General features: G+C 37.8%; 1 pseudogene across 1 annotated transcript; it reads left to right on the plus strand.

The window, feature by feature from the left end:
* The first annotated feature begins 225 nt into the window (after positions 1-225).
* Positions 226-795, plus strand: LOC308491948 (galectin-related protein-like; annotated as a pseudogene). The gene has a single exon. The product of its transcript is annotated as a galectin-related protein-like (transcript).
* The last annotated feature ends 20,135 nt before the right edge of the window (positions 796-20,930 follow it).

Below are 20,930 nucleotides of genomic sequence, written 5' to 3' on the forward strand. Positions count from 1 at the left end.
GTGTGATTTGACAAAGAAAACCCAAACAAACAAAAAAGCCCCATCTCTACATAAAATTTATAAACTCAAAAGAAAAAAAGAAAAAGAAAATTAAGAAATGGACAAAAGGCTTCAATAGATACTTCATCATAGAAGATATAAAAACGGGGTGGGGTCCCCGCCTGCACACCTTTTCCTACCTCTCTAGCCACTGGGCGGCCAGCCGTGCACTCTGCGGCCCCAGAAATGGCCAGTTCAGTGACCAGCAGTGATGTCTAGTGAAACGAGTTGATGGACATTTGAACAACTCCTTGGGCTCTCCAGTTTAAGCCGATGTATATTTCCCACGACTGATAGTTTCATTTTATGGGCACATTAAATATGGCATGAGGCCAGGCAAGAAGGTGTTAGTGATGGGCATCGTTGACCTCAACCCCGAGAGCTTTGCCATCAGCTTGACCTGTGGTGACTCAGAAGCTTGTCTAGCTGATGTGGCAACTGAATTCAGAGCTGTGTTCTCAGAAATTATTGTATATCTGGTGAAGGGAGTGAAGAACAGTCAGCAATCCCTTACTTTCCATTCATCCCAGACCAGCCATTCAGGTTGGAAATTATCTGTGAGCACACACATTTAAGAGTGTTTGTGGATGGTTATCAGTGTTTTGATTTTGCCACTGCATTCAAACATTATCTGCAATTGACATGGTAAAGAAAAACAGGGACCTCCAGATCACTAACTTAATTACTTTCTTAATTACTGCATGGTATAATATAAAACGTGCTAACTGTGTTCTTACATTGTCATGTCATTGCTGAAAATTATTTGCTCTATAGTAAAGAGATTTTCTACAAAAAGGAAGACATAAAATGACAAAGAAATATATAAACTTATGCTCCATTTTAGCTACTGGGGAAGTGCAAATTAAAACCACAATGATATACCACTGCACATGTATTAGAACAGCTAAAGTGGAAATACTGGCAGGACTGAATGCTCCTGCGTGTGCAGAAAACTTGGAACTCTCCCATGTCGTTGGTAGGATATAAATCGGCATGATCTACATAGTTTGGTAGGTGTTTAAAAACCTAACCCTGCACTTTACATATGACTCAGCAATTTCAATCATGGCATTTGTCCTCGAGAAATTTAAAATTATGTGTGCACAAAAACCTGTACACCAATGATGAAAGTGGCTTTGTTTTTAACAGCTGAAAACTGGACACAACCAAATGACTTTCAGTGGGTGATGGGTGAACAAACTGTGGTATATCCATGCTACAGAATATGACTCAGGAATGAAATATTGATGAGTATAGCAGCTAACAACGTTGATGGACCTTAGACATTCTACTGAGGCAATCTCATATAGTTACATACTGTAAGATTCCATTTATATATCATTCTCAAAATGACAACAGATATGGAAAACCAAGTAGTGTTTACCAGCAGTTAGGGATGGGAGGGTGTGACTATACAGAGATCATTTGAACAAGTTTCTTTGTGTTGACAGAACAGTTCTGCATCTTGATCACAGTGATGGTTACACAAATCTATACATGTGATAGAATGTCATAGAATTATCCAAAAAGACAACGAAAAGACATGCAAGCAAAAACCAGTGAAATCTGAGTAAGTTCTGGTTACTGAAGTCTAATTAATTATATTATGCCTATAATTAATTTCCTCATTTAGATCATATAGTAAAGTTATGGCAGGTGTGGGAAGCTAGATGATGCATATATGGGATCTCTGCCATTTTTGCAACTTCTTGTAAGTCAAGAATTATTCCAAACTAAAATTCATATATATGTATATATATATATATATACATATATATGAATTATACATATATAAATATATATATATATATTTATATATATAGTGCCAACTAATAAATGTAAAAAAATGATGGAATTAGCAAGTCACCATCTTAAGTCATCCAATAAATATAATAGAATTTAAAACAAGAAAATTTGTTCTGTAATATTTTTCTTGATATTGTGATACTTTTATACCTCAGATATGGTGAAAACATAAAAAAGAAAACAATAGAGTGATATGAAAATAAAGTAATGATGTAGCAAAATTAAGTTAAAATATTTTGAAATGCATTCAATGCACAAACCATTTAAACTGACAAAAAATAGAGAAGGAAAAAAATCCAAAAAATACTGACGTGTGTGTGTGTGTGTGTATGTGTGTGTGTGTGAGAGAGAGAGAGACAGAGACAGAGAGAGAGAGAGAGACAGAGAGACAGAGAGACAGAGGTGGAAAGTATGATAAATCCTTCTTTAGAACACTGAAACAAAATGGAACTTCAAGTACAAAAAACTACAGATGTTATCGAAGTGCTTAAATATATGAATACAGAGAAAGTGTACAACATGATACAACCCTGATGGGTTAAATTAATTTTCAGGGGCTTGGGTTTGCTCTTTCAAACTCCAAACTTTCAGAAATGGGTCATCTATCTCCAGTGAAGTCAAGGGGAAAGGTGAAAGGGACCAGAATCACTGAATCTGATATTCAGTCAACACATTCTGTATGGTGTGGAAAAATACAGACTCTGTGTCAGTTTGGAGACAAGGGAAGACTCAGAGAAATCACATCACATTTCCTAAGGCTACAATCCTCAAATCTGTAGGGCTGGACAGAATGCAGACCTCTTTGATCTAATTGTGTGATCCTTCTATTCTGTGCAACATTTTTCAATAATTAAAATGAACCAAAAATATTGAAGAAAAAAGAAGAGTCACATATGTTTTAGCTTTCTTCATCCTAATGCTGAAATTAGAGCACTTTTATTGAGAGAAGTTGAGCTCTGTTGGTGATTTCTGTCAGGTTGATTGGAAGAGGGCTTCACAGAGGCTGTTTATGACCTCAACATGATTTCATATTTCCTGGCTTCTATTTCCCTTCTCAATAGTGATGGGCAGTTGATTTGATGGAAGGTGATGAGGAGGGAGAAGGAGAGGGGGTCTGAAGGAGAAGGACAGGACGCAAATCAGCAGGTGTTGGTGGTCCCTGTGTGAACCATAAAGCAAAATCCCACTGCCCACAGGTTGTTCTGATTCCATGCCTTGCTGAGCACAGGCTGGGCAGCCTGGGACAAATAACTTCAACTTTCAGAATCTGAGTTTCATTTTCTTTGAAGAGAGAGAGGGAAGAGTAGTAGTAGTAGTAGTAGTAGTAGTAGTAGTAGTAGTAGTAGTAATACCAGTCTTGCTCCATCTCACCCAGGATATGAATCATCCCTTTGTTCAATGTCTTCATGTTGTATATGCTCCCCACTGATTAGTTACTCAGTAGTCATATTGGTCATCAGATCCACTGTTAAGGTATCACACTGCTTGTGCTCAAGTAATTCTTATTTTACTTAAAAATGCTACATTCAAAAAAGTTTTACTATAGATAAATCAGGCTTATCTTGAAAAGAGGACCCAAGATGGCTGAGTAGATAATAGCTAAGATTGCCTCCTCTCATGACCACGTTAAAATTACAACTAAATTATAGAAAAATCAACCTGGAAAACTATCTGAAGTCTAGATGAACAGAAGTTTTATAACTAAGGATATAAAGAAAAGCCACATTGAGACTAGTAGGAGTGGTGGAATCATGAAACGGGGGGCCCAACACTTATGTGTGGCTGATGAGAATCAGGAGGGATATCTCAGCCAATGAGGTCCCACCCAGAGGAGCAAGGGACCTCAGTCCTACACAAGGCTCCCCAGCCCTGAGTACCAGTGCCAGGAAGATGAGAAACCACAACATCTGGCTGTCCAGGTGGGAAAGAAGGCTGTGGGAAACCCAGATGCACTCTTAAAGGGACTGCATACAGACTTGCTTGCAGGTACTTATCCTGGGCTCTGGTGAAGGAACAGTGACTCGGGAGGCATCAGAGACATACAGGGAGAGACTGAGTTGTGTGGCTTGAGGGCAAGGACTGGAGAGCCAGTAACAATTTTCTTTGTATAAAACCCTCCTCCTGTGAAGCCAGCAGGTGGGTGCCATCTTTTCCCCCAACATGGCCAAATGTCAATCTGCACAAGCCTGGTGAACTGCACTAACTCCACCTACTCCTTCTACCTTGGTGATTCCCTAGGACCCCACCCCACCAAACTCACTGACCACCAGAGGCACTTTCTCCGTGAGCAGCCAGCCTTGCCCACATTATTCTCTTTCTTGGACAACTCTCAGGGTCTTCTGGCCCTAGGCAGGTGGCGGCTGGCCTTGGTGTGTTCTGAGACTTTTGATGAGTAGCTCCAGACTTAGCACTAGTACCAACCCAGAATCTATATTAAACTGATGAACAGTTGTCCCACCCTGGTGACTCCCTGAGAAACCTTCTCACTCAATTTGCATGCCGCATGGGGCACTACCAGAAGATGAGCCTTATGGGAACCAGCTGAAAGCCTGGTGATATTCTGTGCTCTTTGCAGAGCTACCTCAGGCCCAATAAAGGTGGCAGCAGTAATCCTCAGTTCTCAGCGTAGCCCCTTCCACATGCTTCCACGTCCAGCACAGGCAGTGACCAAATACAGATCACTTTGTGGCCCCTACCAGGTAACCCTGGCTGGTCATAGGCAGTGGCTGACCTGGGACTGTACTGAAGTCCCAGGAGACCCCAGAACCATCATACCTGAAGGTCAGCATCAAATGACAGCACAGCACCACCCAATTAGCCCCACAAGCTGCGCACCCAAAGAGTGGTCTCAGCAGGCATAAGAACCTGATGGGGTGAATTTTGCTCCAAGGTATAAGCCCCCTGGAACAGGAACCTTAATGTGTGAATAAGGCTAAACCCTGCAACCAGTCAGCCTAAGTGTCAATCCAAACCACTGATGTGCCAACAACAATCAAAACTCAACTATAAGAAGACGGTACACACAACTAACAAAATAGATACTTTTGGTTCACCTGAAACAGGTGACCAGGAAGACAGTGCCACTCAATCTCACAGGGCACCTACTTCATAAAGCCATCCAGCCAAAACTAGGAGATGTAGCAAATCAATCTAATACATAGAAACAAGCAGAGAGAGGCAGCTAAAATGATGAAACAAAGAAATATATCCCAAATGAAACACTAGGAGAAAACTCCAGAATAAGAACTAAACAAAATGGAGGTGAGCAACCTACCAGATATAGAGTTCAAAACAATGCTTATGAGGATGCTCAAATAACTTAGTGTGAACTTCAACAAAGAAATATGACACATAAAAAATGGACATAGGAATCATAAAAAAAGAATGAGTTAGAAGTGAAGAATACAATAACTGAAATGAAGAATGCACTAGAAGAAAACAACAGCAGATTAGATAAAGCAGAGGACTGGATCAGTGATTTAGAAGACAAGGTAGCAGAAAACACCCAATAAGAAAAGAAAAAAGAAAAAAAGAATTTAAAAAAAATGAGGATAGTTTAGGAGACCTCTGGGGAACATCAAGCATCACAACATTCACATGATAGGGTTACCAGAAGGACAAGAGGGAAAACAAGGAATTGAGAACCTATTTGAAGAAATAATGATGGAAAACTTTCCTAAACTGGCAAAGCAAATAGACATACAAATCCAGAAAGTGAACAGAGTCCCAAACAAGATGAACCCAAACAGGCCCACACCAAGACACATCATAATTAAAATGGCAAAGTTTAAAGACAAAGAGAGAATCCAAAAAGCAGCAAGAGAAAGACAACTATATAGTTACTACAAAGGAGCTCCCATAAGATTGTCAGCTGATTTTTCAACAGAAAATTTGCAGGCCAGAAGAGATTGGCACAAGATATTCAAAGTGATGAAAAGCAAGGGCCTACAACCAAGATTACTCAGCAAAGCTATCATTTAGAATCGAAAGACACATAAAGAGATTCCTGGTGATATCAGAAGCATGGCAGAATAAGGGGTGCTCCTTGAAATTTCCCCTGAAAGTTTCAACAAACTGAACAGCTATAATTCAACAAAAGATTCCCTATGCAACACACAAACACATCTGAGAGATCCATGCATTGAAACATCTGAAGGTGGGTGAATTGGTGCAAACAGTGGAAAAGGGGAGGGCAAATACAAAGACGGGGGTCACAGGACGTAGTCCAGAGCCCACTGCACTCCCAGAAGAGGGGAGGTTTGAGACTGCAGGTGCACTTTCTGTGGCCCACAATCATGCTGGAGGGATCAGCATATCATTAGGCTGAACCCAGTGATTGGACCAGAGACCTTGGGGCCAAAACCGAATACAGAAGGGTGACAACTGCCAGGCAGAAAACAAACCATGGAGCCTGATTACTTCCCCTCATTCTCCCAGAGCTTGCCTCCCCCACACCCTCCCAGTGTTAGTAGCAGGCCTCAGACACAGTAGCCCTGTTGGGTTAAAGAGCAGAATATCTACAGCCCTGAGAACTAGAGACAGTCCCTGAGTGGTGGACGCATGGTGTAGCTAATCCCAGTGACAGGGGAGGAATTATAAGGGTGAGACAGCTGTGGTCTGGCAGTTGCCATTGCTCACAGGAGAGCAGATAAGTTTCCAATTTGTCTACCATCTCTACCAGCCCACCCCGCCTCCACCTTTTCTAGCTAATCACAATGGCAGCACCCAGGGCTGCTAAGGCACAAAGCTCTGCATCTGTCTAAGGGGCATCACTGAAATCTTCAAAGCTCAGAATCTCTCAGCCCACGTCCTCTCAACCTGACACAGGAGAAACTCACCTCCCCAGAAATCTCCCACCGTGCGAAAAGCTGGAACAGCACAAGAGGGAAAACAAAACACTCCAGTGCCACCTACTGGAAAGCAGAAGAAAAACCTCTTCACATCAACCTGCTGCAGAATCCACTCTTGTAAATATTCAGGAAGAAAAATGATCCATTAATTATCATGAATAACCAAGGTAACAAGGAAGTTCAGAAAGAAAATGAAGACTCTCCAGAAAATGAATTCAAAGACATGGGAAAATGTGACTTAAATGACAGAGAATTCAAGATTTCAATTCTGAAAAAAATCAACGAGATGCAAGGAAACTCAGATAGGCAGTTTTATGAACTCAGAAATAAAATCAATGAGCAAAATTAATATTATACCAAAGAGATTGAAAATTTTAAAAAGAATCAAATAGAAATTCTGGAGCTGAAGAACCCAATAAGAGATGAATAATGAAATAGACAGCTTAGGAAATACAGCTGACCAGATGGAGGAAAGAATTAGTGATATTGAAAATGGAAATCTGCAAACGACACAAATGGAAGAAGAGAGAGACTTGAGAGTTAAGAGAAGTGAAAGAACTCTAAAAGAACTATCTGATTCCATCGGAAAGAGCAACATAAGAATACTGGATATACCAGAAAGAGAAGGAAACAGAGAGTCTATTCAAACAAATAGTTAATAAAAACTTCCCAAACTTATGAAAAAAATTGGATCCTCGAATCCAAGAAGAAAACAGGACACCTAATTATCTCAAATCTAACAGGCCTTCTCCAAGGCACATTATATAGAAGCTGTCAAAATTAATGCAAAGGAAAAGTTCTCAAGATAGCCAGGGAAAAGAAGATAGTATCGTATAAAGGAAAGCCCATCAGATTATAATCAGACTTTTCAGCGGAAACTCTATAAACCAGGAGGGAGTAGAATCAAATATTCAAATTAATGGCAGAAAGACATTACCAGCCATGAATAATATATCCCTCAAAATTAACCTTTAGATATGAAGGAGGAATAAAGGCCTTTCCAGATATGCAGCAACAGAGGGACTTTTACACAAGTCCTGTATTACAGGAAATACTGACGGAGTTTATTTGACCTGAAACAAAAAGACAAAAGAATACAAAACCATGAACCAGACACACAGTCCAAATGTGTGGTCCAAATACCAGACACACAGAAGCAGAAAATGGCAACCCCTATACAGAATAGGGCACTGTACACTTAAATATTACACAAAGAGTAAATAAGATAAAAACATAAAGATAGAAAAAGAGAAGAGACAATTTGCTATTTCAATTCAGAAATCAACTCACAGCATAAATAGTGATAACTCGCGTCAACAGAAACATAAAAGGGGAGAGAGTAAAAATCTGAATTTGCAAATGGGAATGGAGATAAGAAGCATGTAGAAGAAAAAGGACTACTGTACACATAAAACATTTTTATATAAATTTAATGGTAACCACTCAAAAAAAAAAATCCAGAACTAAGATACATAACATGAAAAAAAAGGAAACAGAAAAATCACAGAATACCACCAAACTAAAACAACAGACAGAAACAAAAAAACAAAGAAACAACAGAGGCACTGAGCTACCAGAAAACAAAATATAAAATGGGTATAGGAAAGCCTCATATATCAATAGTCACCCTAAATGTTAATGAATTGAACTCACCAATAAAAAGGCACAGAGTAACAGATTGGATCGAAAAACTAAACCCAACCATATGATGCCTCACAGACACACATCTTGGCTGCAATGACAAATATAAATGTAATGGGAAAAGGTGGAAAATGGTACTGCAAGCAAATGGCATCCAGAGAAAAGTGGATGTAGCCATTCTTATATTTGATAAAACAGACTTAAGGATAAAAAAGGTAACAAGAGACAAAGATGGACATTTCATAATAATGAAGGGGACACTACAACAAGAAGACATAACAATTATGAATATATATACTTCCAGTCAGAGAGCATCAAAATATATAAAGCAACAACTGATCAAAACACAATTATAGTAGAGAAATTAAGTACACCACTGAAAGCTATGGATAGATCATCCAAATAAAAAAAACAGTAAGGAAATACCAGCCTTAAATGACACATTAGATCAAATGGACATAATTGACATTTACAGGGCAATTCATCCTAGAACACCAGACTATACATTCTTTTCTAGTGTACATGGAACATTCTCAAGGATAAATCGTATGTTGGGACATAAAACTAGCCTCAGCAAATTCAAGAAAATTGAAATCATACCAAGCATACTCTCTGATGACAAGGCTTTGAAATTGGAGATCAACTGCAAAAAGAAGGTGGGAAAAACCACAAATACATGGAAATTTAACAACATGCTATTAAAGAACTCCTGTGCCAAAGAAGAAATGAAAGATCAATAGATACATAAAAACAAATGAGAATGAAATCACATCCTATCAAAATTATTGGGATGCAGTGAAACAGGTATTAAGAAGGAAATTTATATAATTACTGGCCAATCTTAAGTAACAAGAAAACTCCCAAATAAACAACCCAACATTACATCTTAAGAACTAGAAAAAGAAGAACAAATGAAAACCCAAGAGAGTAGAAGGACGGAAATAATAAAAAGTAGAGCAGAACTAAATGTAATACAGAATAAAGAGGGTAAGGGGGGTGGGGGGAGGGAGATGAGGATAAGGGGGATCAAATATATGGTGATGGAAGGAGAACTGACTCTGGGTGGTGAACACACAATGGGATTTATTGATGCTGTAATACGGAATTGTACACCTGAAATTATGTAATTTCATTAACAATTGTCACCCCAATAAATAAATTAAAAAAAAAAGACAATAGAAAAAAATTAATGAAACAAAGAACTGGTTTTTGAAAAAAAATTTAAGATTAGCATACCCCTGGATAGACTCACTGAGGAAAACAGAGAAAAGGCACAGACAAACAAAATCAGAAAAAAGGGGAGAAGTTATGACAGATACCACAGAAATACAAAGGACCAAATGAGACTACTATAAAGGACTCCTATATGCCACCAAATTCAATATCCTAAAAGAAATAGACAAGTTCTTAGAGATACAAATACTTCCTAGATTGAATGAAAAAGAACTAAAAAATATTAATAGACTGATCAACAGTAAGTAAATTGAAACAATCATCCAAAACCTCCCCGAAAGCCTATGGTCTAGGACCACATGGCTTAACTAATGAATTTTACTAAACATCCAAAGATGATTTAATACTTGTCTTCCTCAAAACTTTTTCAAAAAAATGAAGAAGATGCAATACTTCCTAACTCATGTTATGAGGCTGACATTATGCTGATACCAAAACCTGGCAAGGATAACACAAAAAAAGAAATTTACAGACCAATATCTCTGATGAATACAGATGCAGAAGTCCTAAACAAAATAATAGCAAATTGAATAAATAACACATTAAAAGGATTATACATCACAATCAAATGAGGCTCATCCCAGGGACACAGGAATCGTTCAACATATAAAATGGATCATGTGATGCACCACATAAACAAAATAAAAGATAAAAATTGTATGATTATGTCAATAGATGCAGAAAAAATATTTGACAAGATATAACATCCATTTATGATTAAAACACTTAATAAAATAAAAGTACCTTAACATAATAAAGGCAATATACTACAAACACTCAGTTAATATTATTCTTAATGGTGGAAAACTTAAAGCTTTTCCTCCACAATCAGGAGGGAGGCGAGGATGACCCCACTCACCACTGTTATTCACCATGTTATTGAAAGTCTTAGTCAGAACAATCAAGCAAGAGAAAGAAATAAATGACATACAAATAGGGAATAAAGAAGTCATATTGTCTCTTGTTGCAAAAGACGTGCTTTTTGTATAAAGAAACTCCTAAAGACTCCACACAAAAAAACTATTAGAATCGATAAATGAATACAGCAAAGTTGCAAAATGCTACATCAATGTGCAAAAATCTATTGCATTCCTGTATGCTAACAATGAAATTTCAGGAAAAGAAATGGAAACGACAATTCCTTTTGCAATTTCAACAAAAAGAATAAAATACCTAGAAATAAACATAACAAAGAATGTGAAGGACATATAACAGACAACTGTAAGACATTATTAAAAGAAATTGAAGTAGATACAAAAAATGGAAAGATATTCCGTGTTCATGGATTGAAAAAAATGAGCATAGTTAAAATCGTCATATTACCCAAAGCAATAATATAGATTGAATGCAATCACCATCAAAATACCAATGGCATTTTTTCAAGAAATAGAACAAAAAAATCATCAGATTTGTATGGAATCACAAAAGTCCCTGAATAACCAAAGTGAGACTACAAAAAAGGGACAAGTCTGGAGGTAATTGCACTCCCAGCCTAGTATTGGTAGAAAAAGAGACACACAGCCCAATGGAATAGAATTGAAAATTCAGAAATAAACTCACGTATATATGGACAGATAATTTTCAACAGAGGAGGCAAAAACATACACTGTGGAAAAGAAAGCCTCTTTAAAAAATGTGATGGGAAAATTGGAAATCCACATGCAAACGAATGAAACTAGACTGCTATCTGTCACCATATACCAAAATTAACTCAAAATGTATCAAAAACCTAAACATAAGCCCTGGAACAATAAACTGCATAGAAGAAAGCATAGGTACTAAATGTATAGATCTTGGGTTCAGAGAGGAGTTTATAAATTTGACCTGAAAGACAATGGAAGTAAAAGCAAAAATAAATAAATGGGACTACATCAAACTAAAATGCTTTTGCACAGCAAACAAAACCATCAACAAAACAAAGAGACAATCAACAGAATGGGATAACATATTTGCAAACAATACCACCAGTAGGGGGCTAATATCCTAAATATATGAAGAACTCATACAACTGAACAAAAACAAAACAAACAATCAAATTTTAAAAAATGGGCAGAGGATCTGAACAGGCATTTCTCCCAAGAAGACAGACAGATGGCCATCAGATATATGAAGAAATGCTCAACTTCATTAGCTATTAGGGAAATGCAAATCAAAACCACAATGAGATATCACTTCACACCTGTTTGAATGGCTATTATCAATAAGAAAAGTAATAACAAGTGTTGGAGAGACTGTGGAGATAAAGGAATCCTCATACACTGTTGGTGGGAATGTAAATTGGTACAGCCACTATGGAAAACATTAAGAATAGAATTAGAATAGGACCCAGCAATCCCTTTTTCTGGATATTTACCCCCAAAATCTGAAAACATTTGTCCATATGGATATATGTACCCCCCCATGTTCATTGAAGCCTTATTCACAGTTGCCAAGACATAGAAACAACTAAAGTGTCCTTTGATAGATAATTGGATAAAGAACATGTGGTACATATATACAATGGAACATTACTTGGCTATAAGAAAAGATGAAATACTGCCATTTGTGACAATATAGAAGGATCTTGAGAGTATTATGCTAAGCGAAATAAGTTAGATATAAAAAGTCGAGAACCATATAACTTCATTCATACGTGGGATATAAAACTGAAGGCAACAAAGGAACAAGACAAAGAAATAAAGAAACAAAAACTCATAGACATAGACAACAATTTAGTGGTTACAAGAGGGTAATGGGTGGGCAGTAAAAGGTAAAGGGAGTCAAATATACGATGATGGAAGGAGTTACTCTGGGTGGTGAACACACAATTCAATATATACATGATATATTATAGAAAGGTAGAGTGAAACCTATATAATTTTACTAAAAAATGTCACCCCAATAAATTTAATTAAAAAAAAGAAGAAAAAAATACCAAACAAGAAAAAGCGAAAAGAATTCATCATCACCAAGTAAGTATTACAAGAAATGTTAAAGGACTTCTTTAAGACTAAGAAGACAGGAAAAAGGACAAAGAAAAAGAAAATAGGAAAAAGAACATAGAGCTGAATAATAAAGTGGTAATAATTACATATCTATCAACAGTCACTTTAGTGTAAATGGATTAAGTGCTTCAATCAAAACACATAGGATAGATGAATGGATAAGGAAACAAGACCCATATATATGCTATTTACAAGAGACCCACTTCTGATTTAAAGACATTCACAGACTGGAAGTAAAGGAGTGGAAAAGATATGTCATGTGAATAAAAAATTTTAGACATCAAAATGGCAGTGTGAGGTGAGCCTCTGTAAAGCTCCCCTGGAATTTACAACTAATTGAACAACAAAAACTCCACAAAGGACTCTCTGCACAGCAGACAGGCAAGACGAACAGGCCCACTACTGAATTCACCTAAAGGTGGGAGAATTGCTACAGCGGGGGAGGAGGGAGAGGAGAAGTGCGGAGACGGAGCCGCGTGCGCACAGGATTCAGACCTAGCTCAGTGCTCCGAAATCGCTGCATCCCAGAACTACTGAGGCTGCGGGAGAGAAAACTCGGACTGCTAGGGCTCCGCTTATGGCCCATAGGGCTGAGGACACAGCATATGACATGGCTAACCCTCCACTCATGGCAGAGACCTCGGAGAAAAGACTGAGGGAAAAGGCTGAAAACGGTGGTTTAAGCCCTCACTGACAAGCAGAGAACAGAAGCCTTAGACACTGAGACCAGCCGCCCCCTCCCTACCCTCCCAGAGTTTGCCCCGCCCCCACCTGCCCAGCGCTAGAAGCGGAACAGTAGCAGTGTCAGATCAAAAGAACAGAATATTTGCTGTTCTGAGAACTGTGGACCGCAGACACAGATTCGCAGCCCAACTAGTTCCGGCAAAGGGGAGGGAGCTGTGGAAGCAGAACCGGCTGTGGTGGTGGTCCCCACCATTGCTCTGGGCCACCTCTCACAACTCACTCCGCCCCAGGCCCCACCTATCTGGGAGGATCCCTGCACAAGTAAACAGAACTGCTGAAACATATGGGCTCTGAATCTGGTGCAGGAAGAGCTTTGGAATTTCAAAAGCTCTCCGCATCCCCACAGGGACGTGGTGTCATATGACCTAGGTGAACTGTTAACAGAGGAGAAACCCATCTCCCAAGGAATCCCCCCATTGTGTGAGAAGCTGGAATAGTGCAGAGAAAACATAGCTCTACTGTGTGAGAGAGGAAAAAAAAGGCTGCAGTCACAGAGAAAATAAAACATTCTACCAACAAGTATTGGCAAACGAAAGACCTCTTCCTATCAACCTGTTTCAGAAGTCACACCTGTAGATGTCTAGGAAGAGAAATAATAAATCAGTCATTGCCATGAATACGAAGGCAACAAGACAGCTACGAAAGAAAGTGAAGTCTCCAGAAAAGGAACTTAAAGATATGGAAATATGTCACTTAAATGACAGAGAATTCAAGATTGCAGTTCTGAAAAAACTCAACGAGATGCAAGAAAACACAGAAAGGCAATTTAATGAACTCAGAAACGCAATCAAAGAACAACATGAGCATTTTACGAAAGAGATTGAAATTTTAAAAAAGAACCAAATGGTATTTCTGGAGATTAAGAACTCAATAGAAGAAATTAAGAATGAAATAACCAGCTTAGGTAGTAGAGTTGACCAGATGGAGGTAAGAATCAATGACATCGAAGATAGGAACCTGGACTTTACACAGATGGAAGAAGAAAAAGACTTGAGACTTACAAGAAATGAAAGAACTCTACAAGAACTTTCTGACTCTATCAGAAAGAGCAATATAAGAATAATGGGCATACCAGAGGAGAAGTAAAAGAGAAGGGAACAGAGAATATATTCAAACAAATTGTTGATAAGAACTTCCCAAACATGTGGACACAACTGGATACTCGAATCCAAGAAGCAAATAGAACACCTAATTACCTCAATCCCAACAGGCCTTCTCCAAGGCACATTGTATTGAAGCTGTCTAAAATCAATGACAAAAAAAGAATCCTCAAGGCAGCCAGGGTAAAGAAGACGGTAACCTACAAAGGAAAGCCCATTAGATTATCATCAGATTTTTCAGCAGAAACTCTGCAAGCTAGAAGGGAATGGAAACAAATATTCAAACTATTGAAAGAGAGAAATTATGAGCCAAGAATAATATATCCAGCAAAGATCTCCTTTAGATACGAAGGAGGAATAAAGACCTTTCCAGACATCCAGAAGCTGAGGGAATTCTCTAATACACGACCTGCACTACAAGAAATACTAAAGGAGGCTATTAGACCACCATCAACAGAGACAACTTGTGGCAACCAAAACATAAAAAAAGGGAGAGTAAAGTCCTGAACTGGAATATGGGAATAGAGAAAGTAAGCATGCTGAAGAAACTGGAATACCCTAAATATCAAACTATCTTCTACATAAACTTAAGGGTAACCACTCAAAAAACATCCAGAACTGAAATATATACTGTAATAAAAGAAGAAACAGAGGGAAAGATCATAGAATGCCACCACACAGAAGTAATAGACAACAACTAAAAGGCAAAGAAACAATGGAGTCACAGCCCTACCAGAAAAGTAAAGATAGAATGACAGGATATCCTCATGTATCAATAATCACCCTAAATGCCCTAAATGTAAATGGACTAAACTCACCAATAAAGATACGCAGAGTAGCAGGTTGGATCAAAAAACTAAACCCAACCATATGCTGTCTACAAGAGACACATCTCAGCTACAAGGACAAGCATAGACTCAAAGTGAAAGGGTGGAAATCGACACTCCAAGCAAATGGTACCCAGAAAAAATCAGGTGTAGTCATAATGATATCAGATGAAACAGACTTCAGGGTGAAAAAGACAACAAAAGACAAAGATGGACATTTCATAATGGCAAAGGGGACTATACAACAAGAAGACATAACAGTCATCAATATTTATGCCCCCAATTAGAAAGCACTGAAATATACCAAGCAACTACTAACAGGACTAAAGGGAGAAATTGACCAAAACACAATTATACTAGGGGACTTAAATATATCATTGACAGCTATGGATAGATCATCCAAACAGAAAATAAATAACGAAATAGTAGCCCTAATGACACATTAGATGAAATGGACATCATTGACATATATAGAGCACTTCATCCTTAAACATCAGGCTATACATTCTTTTCGTGTGTACATGGAACATTCTCAAGGATAGACCATATATTGGGGCATAAATGCAGCCTCAGCAAATTTAAGAAAATTGAAATCATACCAAGCATATTCTCTGATCACAGGCTTTGAAATTGGATATCAACTGAAAAGAAAGCAGGAAAAAACACAAATACATGGAGATTAAACAACATACTTTTAAAGAACGACTGCATCAAAGAAGAAATAGAGGAGAGATGAAAAGTAATAGTGTTGTTTATTTATTACTTGCATTAAGCTATGAGTTCCTTGGACAAAGAATATGGCCTAGTCATTTCCACGTTCTCTTTAGCCACTCTTGTGAGTGCTTGGTGACTATTTACTCAATTCATTCAACAAGTATTGATCCAATGTCTACTATATGTCAAACACTGTGCTTATTTGGTGGCTATAGTGAAGAATATAACAGATAAAAACACCTACCATCGTGGAACTTATGTTTTAGTGTGGAGAGACAGATGGCAGACAATGAACAAATAAGCACAGCATATAGTGTGTCATCTGGGGATAAGTGCTATGAAAGACAGGAAGGAGGATGATAAGTGATGTCTTGTGGTGGAGGACAAATGACAATGAAAATAATCCTATCAAAATTTTGGGGATGCCACGAAAGCAGTTTTAAGAGGGAAATTTAAATCATTACAGAACTATCTCAAGAAAAAAGAAAAATCCAAAATAAATAATCTCATGTTACACCTTAAAGAACTAGAAGAAGAAGAACAACCAGAACCGAAGGTCAGCAGAAGAAAGGAGATAACAAAAATCAGAGCAGAACTAAATGGAATAGAGAACAAAAAGACAATAGAAAAAAATTAATGTGACAAAGAGCTGCTTCTTTGAAAAGATTAACAACATTGACAAACCCTTGGCTAGACTGACTAAGATAAAAAGATAGAAGATGGGGGGTGGGTGATGAGGGTAAGGGGGATCAAATATATATGGTGATGCGAGGAGAACTGACTTTGGGTGGTGAACACACAATGGGATTTATAGATGATGTAATACAGAATGGTACACCTGAAATCTATGTAAATTTACTAACAATTGTCACCCCAATAAATTTAATTAAAAAAAAGAGAGAGAAGACACTAATTAACAAACTCAGAAATGAAAAAGGGGAAGTTATCACGGACACCACAGAAATACAAAGGATTATCCAAGAATACTATGAAGGACTATATGCCACCAAATTTAATAACATTGAAGAAATGGACAAGTTCTTAGAAACATATAGCCTTCCAAGGCTGAATCATGAAGAACTGGACAATCTAAACAGGCCAATCACCAGTAACGAAATTGAATCAGTCATCCAAAACCTTCCCAAAATCAAAAGTCCTGGACCAGGTGGCTTCACTAGTAAATTCTACCAATCCTTCAAAGAGGATCTAATACCAATCCTGCTCAAACTCTTCCAAAAAATTGAAGAAGAGTCAGTACTCCCTAACTCATTTTATGAGGCCAACATTACCCTGATACCAAAACCTGGTAAGGACAACACAAAAAAAGAAAACTACAGACCAATATCTCTGATGAAAACAGATGCTAAAATCCTAAACAAAATTTTAGCAAATCGAATACAACAATGCATTAAAAAGATTATTCATCAGACCAAGTAGAATTCATCCCCGGGGCACAAGGATGGTTCAACATTCGCAAATCCATCAATGTGATACATCACATAAACAAAATAAAGGACAAAAATCATATGATTATATCAACTGATGCAGAAAAAGCATTTGATAAGATACAGCATCCATTTATGATTAAAACACTTACTAAAATTGGCATAGAAGGAAAATACCTCAACATAATAAAGGCCATATACGACAAACCCTCAGCTAATCTCATAATTAATGGTGAAAAGCCGAAGCCCTTTGCTCTACGTTCAGGAACACGACAAGGTTTTCCCCTATCACCTCTGCTTTTCAACATAGTGTTGGAAGTCCTTGCCCGAGCAATCAGGCAAGAGAAAGAAATAAAAGGCATCCAAATTGGGAATGAAGAAGTTAAATTGTCACTCTTTGCAGATGACATGATGCTATATATAGAAAACCCTAGGGATTCCACCAAAAGCTGTTAGAAACAATCAACGAATACAGTAAAGTTGCTGGCTACAAAATCAACGTACAAAAGTCCATTGCATTCCTATATACTAACAGTGAAATCTCAGAAAAAGAAATACAAAAAACAATTCCTTTTGCAATTGCAGAAGAAAGAATAAAATACCTAGGAATAAACTTAACCAAGGATGTGAAGATCCTACATGCTGAAAAGTATAGGACATTTTTTAAAGTAATTGAAGAAGACACAAAGAAATGGAAAGACATTCCATGCTCATGAATTGGAAGAATCAACATAGTTAAAATGGCCATATTACCCAAAGCAATATACAGGTTTAATGCAATCCCTATCAAAATCCCAATGGCATTTTTTAAAGAAATAGAACAAAAAGTCATCAGATTTGTTTGGAACCACAAAAGACCCCAAATAGCCAAAGCAATCTTAAGAAAAAAGAACAATACTGGAGGTATCACACTCTCTGACTTTAGCTTGTACTACAGGACTACAATAATCAAAACAGCATGATATTGGCAGAAAAACAGACACATAGACCAATGGAATAGAATTGAGAACCCAGAAATAAAACCACATAAATATGGACAGATAATCTTTGACAAAGAAGCTAAAAACATACAATGAAGAAAAGACAGCCTCTTCAATAAATGGTGCTGGGAGAATTGGATAGCCACGGGCAAAAGAATGAAACTGGACTGTTATCTGTCACCATGTACCAAAATTAATTCAAAATGGATCAACGACTTAAGCATAAGACCTGACACAATAAACTGCATTGAAAAAAACATAGGTACTAAACTTATGGACCTTGGGTTCAAAGAGCATTTTATGAATTTGACTCCAAAGACAATGGAAGTAAAAGCTAAAATAAACAATGGGACTATATGAAACTTAAAAGCTTCTGCACAGCAAAAGAAACCATTGACAAAATAAAGAGACAACCGACTGAATGGGATAAGATTTTTGCAAACTTGCCTCCGATAAGGGGCTAATATCCAAAATATACAAGGAACTCATGAAGCTCAACAACAAAAAAACAAACAACCATATGAAAAATGGGCAGACGACCTGAAGAGACATTTCTCCTAAGAGGACATACAAATGGCAAATAGACATATGAAAAAAGTGTTCAACATCACTAATCATCAGAGAGATGCAAATAAAAACCACAATGAGATATCACCTCACCCCAGTCAGAATGGCTATCATCAACAAGACAAATAGTCATAAGTGTTGGAGAAGCTGTGGAGAAAAGGGAACCCTTATGCACTGTTGGTGGGAATGCAGACTGGTGCAGCCGTTATGGAAGGCAGTGTGGAAGTTCCTCAAAAAATTAAGAATAGTATTACCATTTGTCCCAGCAATCCTTCTCCTGGTTATCAACTCAAAAAATTTGAAAACATTTATCCATAAAGTCACGTGTGCTCCAATGTTCATTGCAGCTATGTTTATGGTGGCCGAGACATGGAAACAACAAAAATGTCCTTCGATAGATCAATGGATAAAGAAGTTGTGGTGTATATACACAATGGAGTACTATTCAGAGGTAAGAAAAGATGATATAGGAACATTTGTGACAACATGGATGGATCTTGAGCCAAGCTAAATAAGTGAGACTGAAAAAGCAGAGAACCCTATGATTTCACTGATATGTAGAATAGAAAACTAAAACAACAAAAGAACAAGACAAACAAATGAGAAACCAAAACTCATATACACAGACAATTGTTTAGTGGTTACCAGAGGCTAAGGGGGGTGGGGGGAGTGAGATGAGGGTAAGGGGGGGATCAAATATATGGTGATGGAATGAGAACTGGTTCTGGATGGTGAACACACAATGGGATTTATAGATGATGTAATACAGAATTGTACAGCTGAAATCTATGTAATTTCACTAACAATTGTCACCTCAATAAATTAAAAAAAAATTAAAAAGCTGGAGTAACAACACTTATGGTTCCAAGCAATGGCAACTACCAGCCCACAGCTCTCTCACCCCTACAGTTCCTACCCTATCACTGTAATGAGTTGTGCTGTTCTTCTGCAACTGTGGGACTGTCTCTCCAGTTCTAAGGGCTGTAGATAGTCTGTTCTTTAATCTGACACTGCTACAGTTTCTTCTGGAACCCATTTCTAACACTGGGAGGGTGGTGGGGAGTGAGCCAATTTCCATGTCTTTGTTTTCTGTTTATCCTTGGCAGTTGAGGGTTTAAACCACAGTTCTCACCCTTCTGTCTTTGCTCTGACATCTCTGCTATGAATGCTGGGTTCAGCCATATTACATGATGCTGATCCCTCAGGCAGGACTGTGGGCCACAGGGAGTGCACCTGCAGCTTGACATCTTCCCTCTCCCTTTACTACAGTGAGGTCCAGACTGAGTCCTGTGGACTGCATCTCAGCACTTCCCCACCTCTCTCCTCCCACATTCACTCGATTTGCTCACCTTCAGATGATTCTATGCACAGATCTCTCAGATGTGTATTGCTTAGGTTATCCTTTGTTGAATTATAGCTGTTCAATTCATTGTAACATCTAGGGGAGATCTAAAGAAGCTCCTCTCACTGCAATTTCTGTGATGCCAATCTCAAGTAACAACACTTATATCAGATGAAATAGACTTTAAAATAAAGTCTATAATAAGAGACAAAGAGGGACATTACATAATAATAAAACGATCAATCCAATAGAATCAGAGCTGACTCTGGGTGTTGAAAACAATGCAATATATAGCTGATGTATTACAGAAATACACACTTGAAGCATATGCAATTTTGCTGACTAATGTCACCCCAAGAAATTTAATAAATATTTAAAAAGAGGATGTAATCCTTATAAACATTTACACAGCCAACGTAGGAGCACCTAAATTTATAAAGGAAATATTGACCAACATAGAGAAATCGACAGTCAACAGTCATAGTAGAGAACATTAACACCCCATTGACACCAATGGACAGAATTTTCAGACATAAAATCAACAAGGAAATAGTGGCCTTAAATGACACACTAGACTATATAGGTTTAATTGACATATTTAGAGTATTTCACCCCAAAGCAGCAGAATATGCATTCTTTCCAAGTGCATGTGGAACAT

This window comes from Rhinolophus hipposideros, assembly GCF_964194185.1.
Source record: "Rhinolophus hipposideros genome assembly, chromosome: 23".
Classification (NCBI taxonomy): Eukaryota; Metazoa; Chordata; class Mammalia; order Chiroptera; family Rhinolophidae; genus Rhinolophus; species Rhinolophus hipposideros.